Source organism: Trichosurus vulpecula, chromosome 2 (assembly GCF_011100635.1).
Source record: "Trichosurus vulpecula isolate mTriVul1 chromosome 2, mTriVul1.pri, whole genome shotgun sequence".
NCBI lineage: Eukaryota > Metazoa > Chordata > Mammalia > Diprotodontia > Phalangeridae > Trichosurus > Trichosurus vulpecula.
The window spans coordinates 8379190-8392703 of record NC_050574.1 but is presented as its reverse complement, the minus strand read 5'-3'; positions in this window follow the sequence as shown (position 1 = coordinate 8392703).

Genomic DNA, 13514 nt, shown 5'->3' with positions numbered 1-13514 from the left:
CATGATAGTTTGGAGTCACTGAAGATACATTTTTAAAAACACATGGGTAATAGCTATCCTAAAGAAGTGATTGCTTGAAATAATCTATTCTACCTCAGGGGAATAGAGAAAAGTGGCTGCCAGTCATGTTGTGGCCTCAGATCTGTCAACAGAAAAAAAAAAATAAGATCATAAAGCTTCACCAGGGAAATTTTTATACTTAATGATTTAATAGATAGCCAAATCATATAACATTTCATATATGTATAGTAAATGACAAAATATCAATTCATTTTAATAGAATATGAGAAAAGTTGGATACAACAGTGAATATTCTTGGTGTGTATTATTACATGGCAATTCATGTAATTTCTCATTTTATCATTTTATCAAAAGGAGTTTAAAAAGAATAACCCATGTGATAGTGCACCAAAACTGATGAGTACAGAAAAGCAGGAAGATTACTTGAGGTTGACAAGACAAAATATAAAATTAAATAGGTGTTTGAAGAAATTATTGAAGGGGCAATGGAGAAAGGCCCTCTAGTAATGTGGAAGGAGCCCCCCTATTCACAGGGTTTAGGTCATACTTCCAGCTGCAGGGATTTGGATTAGGTCACTCAACCATTCTGAGGTCCTGGCCTGAGGTGTGAAGCCAGGACATGCAGGTCATAATGACTCCAGAGATGTTCCAAGGAATCTTGTGATTGCTGCAAGGAAGATAACAACTTTCTCCTTGTTCCTTTGTTTAAATGATTTTGGATCTGTCGCTCTGCCATCCTAAGCTTATGGCCTGAATTGTAAAGTGTCATGAGAATCCTGCCCTGACTGTGTCATAGGTCTGTTGTGAAGATCCAGTGTTATTGTACATGAAGCCCTTTGTAAATTAAATCATCCTGGTGATGGGAGCCCTTGTGTTCTTCAAATGATTGATTCTGCCTCTTTAAGTTTGAAAATTCTTCTTTTTGACTAGAAGAATGAATAGAAGAAAAAAATCAGTTTGCTTCCTGCCATCAGAAGTAGAAGATATATTTGTGTGTTTCTTTTTTCAGATGCAGGGACCAGGTCTGAAGTGAATTAGACTACCAAAAAACTGAGGATTAAAAAAAAAACTTGAGCATTTCTGTGAAAGAATCTTGCCACCTTAGATTCATGAGTGATGGTCCTTGTGACTTCAGTTTATGAGAAAACTCTGACTCTGATAGCAAGGTAGATAAAAATTCAAAGAATCCCTGTAAATTTAATAAAGTTGGAAAGAAATTGACACAATATTCAGTTTTAAATCATGTGACTTCAAGGAATGACTATTTCCAGTAAATATAGGAAATGCTTTATTGCACAGGTAGAGCTAATTCAGTCCCATGAGAAGCCAACTGAAATGCAAATTTATCAAGTTAGTCAATAGGAAAAGGCCTTCAAGTTTACTTCAGCCCTCATTGGATATCAGAAAAGTTTTAAAGATTTACATATGTGAAGAAGGAAGGAAATCCTTCAGCAGGAACTCTGATATTTAGACTTCAGAAAATTTGTTCTCAAAAGAAAAGTTATGAATATAATGAAGGTGCAACTGTATTATCATCTCTTCCTTCCCATCCTCGATTTCAATACTGGGATGAAGACATATACATGAAGTCATTGTGGAAAAGCCTTTTGTTGGAACTCGGATCTTGTTAGGCATAAGAGCATTCATACTGGAGAGAAGCTGTGTGGGAAGGATTTCTGCTACAGATTAATCCTTGTTGGCCATCAGAATTCACACTGGAGAGAAACCTTGTGAAATAATGACTGTGCACAGGCCTTCAGATGAAACTCCTGTTTTCAAGTTTTCAAATTTAATTTTTCCCAATTATATATAAGAACAATTTTTAACATTCACTGAATAAAAACAAACTCAGTTCCCTTCACTCTTAATGCAGCTGTACACTTGAAAAACAGCAAATCCATACTGGAGAGAATTCTTAGGAATGTAATTAGTGTGGAAAAACTTTCAAATGCAGCTCTAATCATGCTTGGCATTAAAGCATCCAAAGGAGAAAATCTCATCAGTCAGCATTAAGTGAACACTTTTACCTTATTCTATATCAGAGAAATCACACTGGAGAGAAACCTTGTGAATGTAATCAACATGGAAAAACTTTGCAATAGAATAAATAATTTGCAGAACATTAGAGAATTCATACTGGAATGAAACCTTATGAATGTAATGAGTGTGAAAAGACTTTCCAAAGGAATTCCAATCTTATTGCCCATTGATAAGACTCCCTGCTGGAGAGAAAACTTAGGAACATGATCAGTGTGAAGTTTTCTTATTTAATTCCAATCTTGATGAACACCAGAGAAGCCTTATAAATATAATCAATGTGGAAAGTCTTTCACACAGAGCTTCCATCTTGCTGAACATCAAAAAAGTCACAACAAACTATGAATGTGGCAGTTTTTACTTACCATTTTAACTTTATTGGACACTGGAGAGAAACTTCAGTAATATAATCAATGTTGTAAAGCCTTTCAGGCAGGTCATCCCTTATTTCCCATCAGAGAATTCATTCTAGATAGAAATCTTATCACTGTCATGAATGAAAAACGGCATTCAAATAGACTACAGAACTTTTTCAGCAGTAGAAAAATCATTCTGAGAAACATTATGGGATTCATTGTTGGAAGGACTTCAGCCTCTTACTCTACGTCAGAGGATTCATATTGCAGAGAAGACTGATCAGTGTTCTCAAAGAGAACATGCTTTTCTCTGGAAGAGCAAGATCACTAGACAACAGAAATTCATATTGGAATGAAGGCTTATAAAAGCCGTAATTGTGGAAAGGGCTTCTTTTACCTTGAGTTAAAGACAAAGCTTTTAGATCTGATTGACAAGGGAACACCTCTTGATGTAGCACACATTTCATTAGATCTCCTGATATGATCCCTCTTTAGACATTCCAGATTTTATACTGTGCACAAAGTCATATAAATGAAATGAATATTTTCTCAAAAATCATGATGTTTGTCATTACTCCTCAATACTTCATGGCATTCATATACTATACCTTCTTCAGCAATTCCCTGAATAATTGGTACTTATTTTGTATCCTGTTGTTTACTAGCACAAAAATTTCCCATGTAAATATCTGTTGAGCTTCTGTTTCTGTAATGCTTTAAGCAGTTGGGTAACAGGGAATATAGTGCTGTGTTTGCAGCCACAAGTCCTGAGTTCAGATTCAGTCCCTGAACGTTAGTAGCGGAATGACACTCAGCAAGTCACCCTTTTCCTGCCTGAGTTTCCCCATCTGTAGAATGGGGATAATAATAGCACCTATCTCCCAGTTTGTCAAACACTCTGCAAGACTTTAAATCACTATGGAAATACTTTTTCAATGATTATCTTTTCTTGGGTCCTAAGTCTTATATAGTAAATTCACACATGGCTTAGATATGGAAGGTCACCTCAAAAACCATTCCTTCTGACCTAAACACAGTAGTCATTTTTCTACCTTGTATTTGTTTCTCCTAGTTTATTTCTGTGTTTCTGGGCACCAAGTTGGATGCATATACAAGTGGTCAGAACAGTTACCATTTCTGTAGTGTTTTAAGGTTCTCAAAGCATTTTGCACACATAATCTCCTTTGGGGATCACAACTGCCTTGAGAAGAAAGTACTACAGGGACTGTTGGCCTCACTTTACAGAACAGGAAACTGAGGCTCATTGAGGTGACAGTCCCACTTTCAGGAAGCTTGGGAGGCAGAAATGGAAGTCTGTTCTTTTTGAGCCCAGTTGTAGCATTTTCCCCTCTCAGATGGTCTTTAGAGTTTATAGAAGCAATGTGGTATAGGATGTGACAGCTTTAGGTCTATAGTAAGGAGGCCTGAGTTCTAGTCCTGACCGTTGGCAAGTAACAAGCTGAGTCCCAATTTCATTATCTGTAAAATGGGAAGAGTGAGATGTACAGCCCTGACCTCAGAGGGTTGCTGTGAAGAAAGTATGAGAAACTGTCAAGTTAGGGCTGGAAATGCCATGCTCTTCACCCCTCTCCAGCTCCCTCTTGTTCATTGTCTTCACCTTTCCAATGGAAACTCTTGGAGACCATAGACTGGCTTTTTCCTTGTGTTGGTATCCTGACCCTTTGTCCACCCACTATTTGGCACACAGGAAGGGCCTAATAAATGCTTTTGACCTGAGGACATAGGAATTATTCAGTGTGACTAGAAACTGTTCCTTTGCACCTCTCCCTTCCACATTCATCTTTTCCTAGGCTGTCCTCACTTAGGTTCATGGCTCAGTGTCCCCTTCTGGTGATAGGTAAGGTAGGGAGCTAAGAGTGAAGGTCTTTCTTGTTGTGCTAGGATCCGCAGCCCCTATATGCTGTCCATGTTCTATATTCCATATTCTTCTCCCTTAGCTTAAAGGGAAAACAGAATGAATAGGGGATAGTTATCCTTTGCTCTGCCTACTTTCTCTGTCAGCCTCATAGTACCCCACACTTTTCTGCGTATAGCCACATCATTCCCACAAGACCCTCCTGTCAGACTTTCCCACCCCAACCACCTGCACATCTGCCTGCCTGCTCTCTCCTTGAGCCTCCTAAAGGCCACCCCCCCCCACCTTAAGGTGGAAGGGCCTCCAGCACCCATTTGGAAGCTGACAGTGCCCCCAGCTAGGGCTCTTGTTACTATCACCTCCATTTGGAACTCAGTGAATTTTCCCACAAGAAGAGACAAGATGGGAGGCACAGGGGACAGAGTGCTGGGTCTGGACTCAGGAACATCCAGGTTCAAATCCTGCTTGAGATATTTATTTATTGGGTGACCCTAGGCAAGGCACTGAACCTCTTTGTGCCTCAATTTTTTCATCTGCGAAATGAGGACCATAACAACCCCCCCCAGGGGTGGTTTAAGCATATGAGAACATATTTGTGAATCACTTTGCAAACTTTAAGGTGCCATATAAATGCTGGCTATAATATTATGATTCAGCAGTGCCGTGAGTTAAATAGTTTTGACTGGCCTGTGTAACAGTAAGGCAATAATAACAATGTAGATGATCATTGTCAAAATGCCTCTGTGGTTCTGTATCGCAAAGTATGTGCGACTCTCCACATAGAAGGTAGAAGAGGTAAACCATTGATTCAGACACCAGAGAACCATATCCCACAAGGCATTTACCCAATCTACCAGAGCAGTAAAACATTCCATATATAATATCACAACGTGGAGCTTGGCCATCCCAAAACCTCTCAGACCCCCTGCTGGGGTCTTCCCCAAACACAAACAGCACAGGTAAGTCAGCCTGTTCAGTTCTAACAATCAGATTGGCAGCCATTAGCAGCCATAACTGCTCTCTCTCTCCCCCTCTCTCCCTCCCTCCCTCCTTCTCTCTCTCAGCATTTTCTGTGACATAACTTCCTCTCAGGATGCTCCTCTCACCACATGTTACTTAGGCTTCCTGTGACATAAGCAGGTTACGCGGCCTATTAATGCGTGGGAAAGATAAATCTAAATTGCTACTACTTTTGGCCCCAAGATCTTTCTTATCCATTACGTAGGGCAATGGGAATTCTGGGATAACTGGTGTCAACAGAAGTTCAAACAACAATATAACAGGGATAAAACAAGCGTATAAAACAATGTTATTCCCCCCTTGAACAAATGGAGCTCAAAATCTTGGGGTAAGGGGTGAAGGTCTCATCCTCCAAAGCTCCTTCCTGTTAAAATTGGTGTAGAGCTGTCCCTGCCCCAAGAGATTAAAGAGTCCTAATTGAGAGGTCAGTTCTTTAGCAAGCTGGCATCTGAAACTTAGTTGAGGCCAGGTCCAGGGATGATACGTCACAGTCATGGACAGGTCCATAAATGACATATCACAGTTGTGGATAGGTCCAGAGGTGACATCTGGCTTAAGTGATCAGGCATCTGCAGGTGGATGGTACTAAGCCTACAGAAAACAAGTCTCACAAGCCAATTTAGAAGACAAAAACCAAAAAGAAACAGACTCTCATAGCCTCAGTTACGATTGAATACATGAGTCGAGGGTACAATTTCATAATTATTTTCTCCTAGCTAGACTACTGTTACAGTATTGTCTTTCCCATGTGCTGTGATTTCTACAGCCTTTGGAACATTGTCTGGTTTCTGTTTTACCCATACTTTATTTCCCAATTTCATTCTAACAGTAGAACCAAATCCTTCCTTTCCTCTGATAGTTATTTTGGAGGGAGGGTCAGTTTTCACAAGAGGTATTGTTTCACAAGGAATAATAATCAATTGAACTATTCTATCATTTTTACACAACTGTATAGGTTCGTCACCTAAATTCTGGAGGGTCACAATAATTTCTCCTTGATAAGTAGCATCTATCACACCAGCCAATACATGTATTCCCTGAGCTGCTAATCCTGGTTTAGGTAATATCCATCCAAAATGATTTTCAGGGATTTTCATACATACCCCAGTAGAGACTTTTCTTACCTCTTTTCTAAGCAACCAAAGGTTCTCTAAACAGTGTAAATCATACCCTGCCAAACCAGGTATTCCTGGATATGGTGGTAGGACATCTTCCCTCACAGTCCAACACTCAATATTTTGGATCTTATGTGTCTGATGTTTTCTAATTTGAAGATTTGGGGTTATCATTCTGGGTAGATGTGTACTTCCTCCTACTGTCTATTATTCAAATTACGTAAAGCAGTGAACAAATTATCCTTCCAATGTTGATACAAATTATTAGAACTTAACTTTAACTGTTCTTTCAACAATCCATTCATTCTTTCTATCAACCCAGATGCTTATGGATAATAGGGAGTATGATATATCCACTCTATACTGTTCAATACACAATATCCCTTCATCTCATTACCTTTGAAATATGATCCATTGTCACTTTGAAGCTGCATTGGGGTTCCATAATACAGACTTATAACATCTAGGGTTTTACAGGTGTTTTTCTGGGTTGCATTCTTATAAGGACAAGCCACTAGTACACCTGAATAGGTGTCAACACAAGTACATATAAATTTGCATCCTTTGTCTTGGGGTAGCGGTCCAATATAATCTATCTGCCAAATCTGTGCTGGAACTTTTCCCCTTGCTATTTCTCCAGTTACTACCCAAGGAATAGTTTATTACTTTTCCAACTGACATATATGACATTCCTCTGTTACTTGCTTTAACAGTGAGTAAGAGATACTAATACCTCAACCTTGTGCCCATCAGTGTGTGGATGGACCCCTAAATGGCCAGCTGTGTGGTAGACCCATGTTGCTAGTACCTGATCATCAACTGGTGTCAGAGTATATTCAGTAGCAAACTTTGCTAGTTGATTAGCATGTACCTTGTAGTCACGTTCTGGCATAGTGAGGGGCATGTGAGTGTCTACATGAAAAAACTCAAAGACATGTGCCATATATCTTCCCATAATTCTTTGCCCCAAACTGCTTTACCATGAATTTCCCAATTTTGATTTTTCCACATTGGCATCCATGTAGCCAACCCATTAGCTACTGACACTGTTCTCCTTTCTCTGTTTTAATAGTTTGATGTACTGCCATAAGTTCAGCATATTGACTACTTCCACCTATCCCAATACTTTCTAAAGCTCTCTTAGTACATGGGTTATAGGCTCCTGCTTTCCAATGTCTTTTATGGCCCAAATATTTTGCTGTCCCATCAGTAAACCATGCACGTTTCTTCTGTTCTTCAGTCAGTCCATCATATCTGTCATTCCATTTACCAAGGATTGTACCAACTGTTGCCTTGGTTCAAACGGTTGGTCATTTCCATCAATTTCTATATTTGCTATAGATTCATGTAGAGCAGAAACTTCCCTTTTGCCTGTTTTTGATCTATTCTGAATATACCATTTCCATTTCATTATGCTAGCCTCTTGAGCATGTCCAATTCTGTGAGATGCTGGGGAACTCATTACACAAGTCATAATCGAGATTCCAGGCCTTAATATCTTTTCATGGCCCAGAGCCAGTTGTTCAGTCTCTACCAAAAGCCCAATATGCAGCTAACAACTGCTTTTCAAATCGTGTATATTGGATTCCAGATGAAGGTGGTTTTCCTTGACCAAAATCCTAAGGGTACGTTTTGGCTTTGTTGTTTCTGCCATAAACTCCAGTTCACTTAGTCATCTTGTACAGTCACTTGTAATTCCACTGGTCCACTTTTCATAGGCCATAAATCCAGAGTCAATTGTATAGCAGCTTTAGCTTCTTCAAATGCTTTACCCTGTTCAAGTCCCAAATCAAAGTCATATTTTTTCCTGGTAACTTTATATAAGGGTTTCAAAATCTGTCCAAGATGTGGAATGTGGTGCTGCCAATATCCAAACAGTCCTGTGAACTTTTGGGCCTCTTTCTTATTGGTGTGGATAGGAAAATCTTGAATCTTCTGTCAAGCTTGTGGGAGAATTTCTCACAGTCCTTTATTCCATTGTATACCTAAAAACTTTACAGTTTGAGCTGCTCTTTGAATCTTTGCAGGGTTAATTTCCCATCCTTTGCTTTTTATATGCCCAATTAAAAGTATCAAACTCTTCTCCACTTCTTTTACATTTTCTCCCTGTATCAAAATATCATCTATGTAGCGGGTAAGCTGTATACCAGGTAACTTTAATTCATCCAAATGTTCAGCCACAATCCTATGTCAAATAGTTGGGCTATAGCAGCTATCCTTGTGTCAACCAGGTAAAAGTATATTGTTGGCCCTGCCATGTGAAAGCAAACCGGTTCCATTGTTTGGAGTCTATTGGGATCATAAATAAAGCATTGGCCAAACCAATAACTGTTTACCAATTCCCATCATATTTCTGTATCCTTTCTATTAAGGTAACAGTATCTGGACCAGCAGCATACAAGGGAGGAGTCACTTTTTTCAATTGTCTGTAATCCACTGTCATTCTCCATGTTCCATCTCCACTTTCAGACTGGCCATACAGGATTATTCCATCAAGTGGTTGTAGGGACTAACACTCCTGCTTCAACATATTCCTTTATAATATTGGCAATTTCATCTTGCCCACCTGGCACACGATACTGCTTCAAAGTAATTACTTTAGAAGATTCAGGTGAAGTGATTGGGTCCATCTTTACCCACTAAAACTGTATTAATTCCTATCTTCCTTACTGCAAATTGTTATCTCCCCTCAGGCAAATTCAGTCATGTCTTTCAATATATCTATTCCAATGATGTATTCAGGAATGGGTACAATGACCACAGTATATTCTTTCTTAGGCAACTGTCCAATTTTCACCATCAGTTTTACTTGTTTGGCTGATATTTCAGCACCTCCTGGTCCTGTGATGTTAATAGGACTTCCATGCTTAAATTTGTCAGGGTTTTCATAAATCAAGCTGGCCTCTGCCCCAGTGTCTATCAATGCCTTAGTTACAGTATTTGATCCATTCTTCCAATATATATATAGTCAGATTAATATGGGGTCTGTAATCCTGTCTGTGTTTCTTTAATCTGAGCTGGGCTCAGCCTATTCCTTAGTCTCCTTGAAGTTTGTGACTCACTTGGATACAAGGGCTCAAGATCTGTAGAATTTGTAGGAGTAGTTCTTCTCTATTCTGTTTGCTATTAAGCCCCTTATCTAGGTACATTTTGTATAGCTCATCATTTGGAATACCATCTATTCTTCTAAAATCTACCCCTGCTTTCAATAGAGCAGTAACCATCTCTTTTCTTGTCATTCTATTCTGATGTTGACTCTGCTGACCATTTACCCTTCTCTCCTGAGGAAATTTATTATTTTCCCAGTCTCCTTCACTTAACTGTGAAGTCTTATCTAGCACCTCTGAAAGAGGGTTCCCTACTTCTGCAATCAGCAGTCAGAATCACATGTTTATAAATGGGGGGGGAGTGCCGTCTTAATGATCAAATTCCTATGAGAGACTCTCATGGGAGTTTCATAATAAACTTCGGCATTCCCCAACATTATAGTAGTCTTCATTACCTCCTCCTTTTCTTTCTCATACAGTCCCTAATAGAATACCAAGGTCTGTCTGCTGTAAGATACGTAGTATCAGCCGGATATTCCTCTTTACAGCATATTGCAGCCAAAGCTGACAAATTAGTTGTTTGGTTACCCCTTTGTGAATGATAATTTCTAAAAGCTTGCTGTACAGAAGAATTCTAATACTTATGAATCTCATACAATCCATAGAATCTACAGATACTCCTGCAGCCCCTTCATCATTGATTCTCACCATCAAAGATATTAACAATTCTCCTGTTCTCTGGGTGAACTTACTCAATATATCTGTAATTTTCTGCTGTATAAAATCTCCCAAAATCTCCCTGAACACAGTATTACGATCCTGTGTTCCTTGCCTCCTTTGCTGTAAGGAGCGTACTTCTCTTTGAGAAGTCTGGGCTGTGATACTGTAACACTCAATGGTGGCTCAGAAGTAGCATCATAAAATGTATCATCTTGTGCTGGAGGTTCTGACATTGTATCCTCCTGTCTAGATTATCTCCCCCTGTTACTATGGTAACCAGACTGACAGACTCCACCTGGGCTGAACTGAGGTGCACTCTTGACCTCCTTGGTTCCTCTGCCTTGTAGCTGAATTTACAACAGAACTAGTAGCTTCCTGCTGTTCTACCAGCTGAGATTCTCCATCTTGCTGTGGTATGGGCTGAGTCTGAGTTCTCTCTCGTAATAGTCTGTCCCTACTTTCATATACAGTACAATATGGTGTAAGTAAAATCCAGCCTTCACACTTCTGTTCCTGGCTGAACAGTAACTTCTCTGAGGCATTGCTCCAAATCGCTAGGTCCTCCACTGTGTAGCATCTGCTTCCAGTCTTCACAGAGACCAGTGCCCTAAGACCATTCTCTTGCTAGGGAGCAATAATATATCCCATCCTGGGATAACCATTTCTTCCTCTAAAGCCCTTCTATCTCTAGAGATCTTATACCCTGCAATCCCATCCTCCTAGTCACCAAATGTAACAGTAAGGCAAAAATAACAATGTAGATGATAATTGTCAAAATGTCTATGTAGTCTCTATCACAAAGTATATGAGACTCTCCGCATAGAAGGCAGAAGTAAACCATTTATTCAGACACCAGAGAACCATATCCCACAAGCCATTTACCCAATCTATCAGAGCAGTAAAACATTCCATACGTAATATCACAACATGGAGCTTTGCCATCCTAAAACCTCTCCAACCCCCTGCTGGGATCTTCCGCGAACACGAACTCACAGTACAGCTAAGTCAACCTGTTCAGTTCTAACAATCAAGATGGCGGCCACTAACAGCCTCTCTCTCAGCATTTCCTGTGACCTAACTTCCTTTTCCTATCAGGAAGCTCCTCCCACCACATTACTTAGACTTCCTGTGACATAAGCAGGTCACATGTCCTATTAATGGGTGGGAACGATCTTCAAATCTAAATTGCTACTACAGCTTGCAACATCATAGCCTAGTTATTATAGTGTCATACTTGGAAGTCAGGAGTGGGTCCTAATTCCACACTGGACACTAGGGCAAATAACTGCCCAGAGCCTGTTTCCCCAACTGTAGAGTAACAGACCCTCCCTTGTTTGTTGCGAGGATCCTAAGATAATGTATCAAAAGTTGTTTGCCAGCCTTCAAATGGCATTAATGTGATTATTTTTGTTTTGTACAATGGTGGTTTTTGTCATTGCATAACATGAATTTTAGCCTACATCCTTTAGTAAGGAAGCCAGCAAGCCTTGTGTTGTAACAAATGTTTTAAAAGGGAAAGGAAACAGAGGTTCCACCAAACCAGTGGACACAGTGCCTTTGCAGAATCACCCTGGTGAAAGGATGAAAGTATCCCCATCCAGGTCCTTTTGAGCAGGGTTCAAGTGTCTCCATTCTTTCAATGTAATATCCAAAGCAACATCCATGAATGTCAATGGATGTTGACAGTCTTGCCCAGTCAGGGTCCATGACTTGTTTTGCTGGGTACATAGGTCTTCTCAAAGCATTACTAGTTTGTAATAGTCCATGTTCAGTATGTGTGGCCAGTGATTCCTGTCAGAGATCATTGTGGGAGGAGGAGGAGGAGGAGGAGGAGGAGGAGGAGGAGGAGGAGGAGGAGGAGGAGGAGGAGGAGGAGGAGGAGAAGAGAATGACTTGATCAGAACCAGAAGGAAATGGAGGTTATTTGCAGGTGAGGACTCTTGAGTTGAGAGACACCAATTAGAAAAGAAGGCAACTGAGAGAGAAATATGAAATTAAAAAGTAAATAAGTTATCAAAATCTCGAGATCAGGGGTCAGTGACTCTTCCCAAATCTGGATGGTAATTGACTCATACTATTTGTTCTCTTTTGTTTGTTTTGTTTCTTCTTTCTTGTGGTTCCTCCCATTGGTTATAGTTCTTCTTTACCACACTACTAATATGAAAATGTTTAATAGGAATATATCAGATTGTATCCTGTCTTGGAGAGTGGGGTGGGGGAGAGAGGGGGAGAAAATTTGAAAGTCAAAATTTATGAAAGTGAATGCTACAAACTAAAAATAATAATTTGTAAAAAAAGAATGAAGGGAAAAAAAAAAAAGAAAATGTGCCCTAAAAATTGCCTGTTTACTCAACCCTGGCCTGATTATTGGGGCAGGCGTGGAATCCCACTAGTGGTCAAAACACACAAAAAAATGTACAATAACATCTGTAAAGAAGATTCCACTGACCGTCAGTACATGGAATGTGTGCACCCTTATAGACAACACAAAATCCAGTAGACCAGACAAATGCAATTAAAGTTTGTAGATGCACCATCACAGCAAACATTGACATTGGAAAGACACATGCAAAGCCAAATCTGTGTGACAAAAAAGCGAAACAAACAAAAACATCCCACAAGCCATACCAAAGTGATCCAGCTCAACAAAAGGGGCTGTGAAGCATTCCTCACAATGAAAAGCTGAGCTTGATCAGAGGCTGGGGCCTGTAATGGAGCTATGGTTGGGAACACTGAACTTGTCAAGTGAGTTGAGACTTCTAGGAAAGAAAAAGCCAGTGGCACCTGTCCCTTCTCCCTGTACTGAAGAGTTCAAGGCATCACCCTACCTCCACCCCTTACAAACTTCTGATATCAGTGTTAGGATTTTTACTGAGTCAGTCTCTAACCTGAGAATGCTCAGAGCAGAACAAAGGAGGCCTAGATAATGCAGTGCCAGTAATCAAGTAGTTTAATTAATCAGTTTCAGATTGAGGACTATTTTCTTAGCTGAAATAAAAGCACAGGTTATATACTTAAGTCAATCAAGGAAGGAGGGGAGAAGTTGCACTACAAAAAATTGTTTAGGGATTTCCATGACAAATCACTAAGTCCCACAATAGAACAATTCTGAAGTCAAGTCTCTGGGGGCTGCGACCACCTCCCCTAAAGTACAGAATCAGAGTTCTGGGACAGGAACAGGCTCTACAATCTTTGGGTAGTCAGAGTTTTGATTAATCAGTTCAAGCTGCATTGTGAACTCTGATTCCCAAACCAGAGACATAGCTCTTGAGAAAACAAGATTATTAGTATAGTGATTGCATATATCATATCGATAAATGTG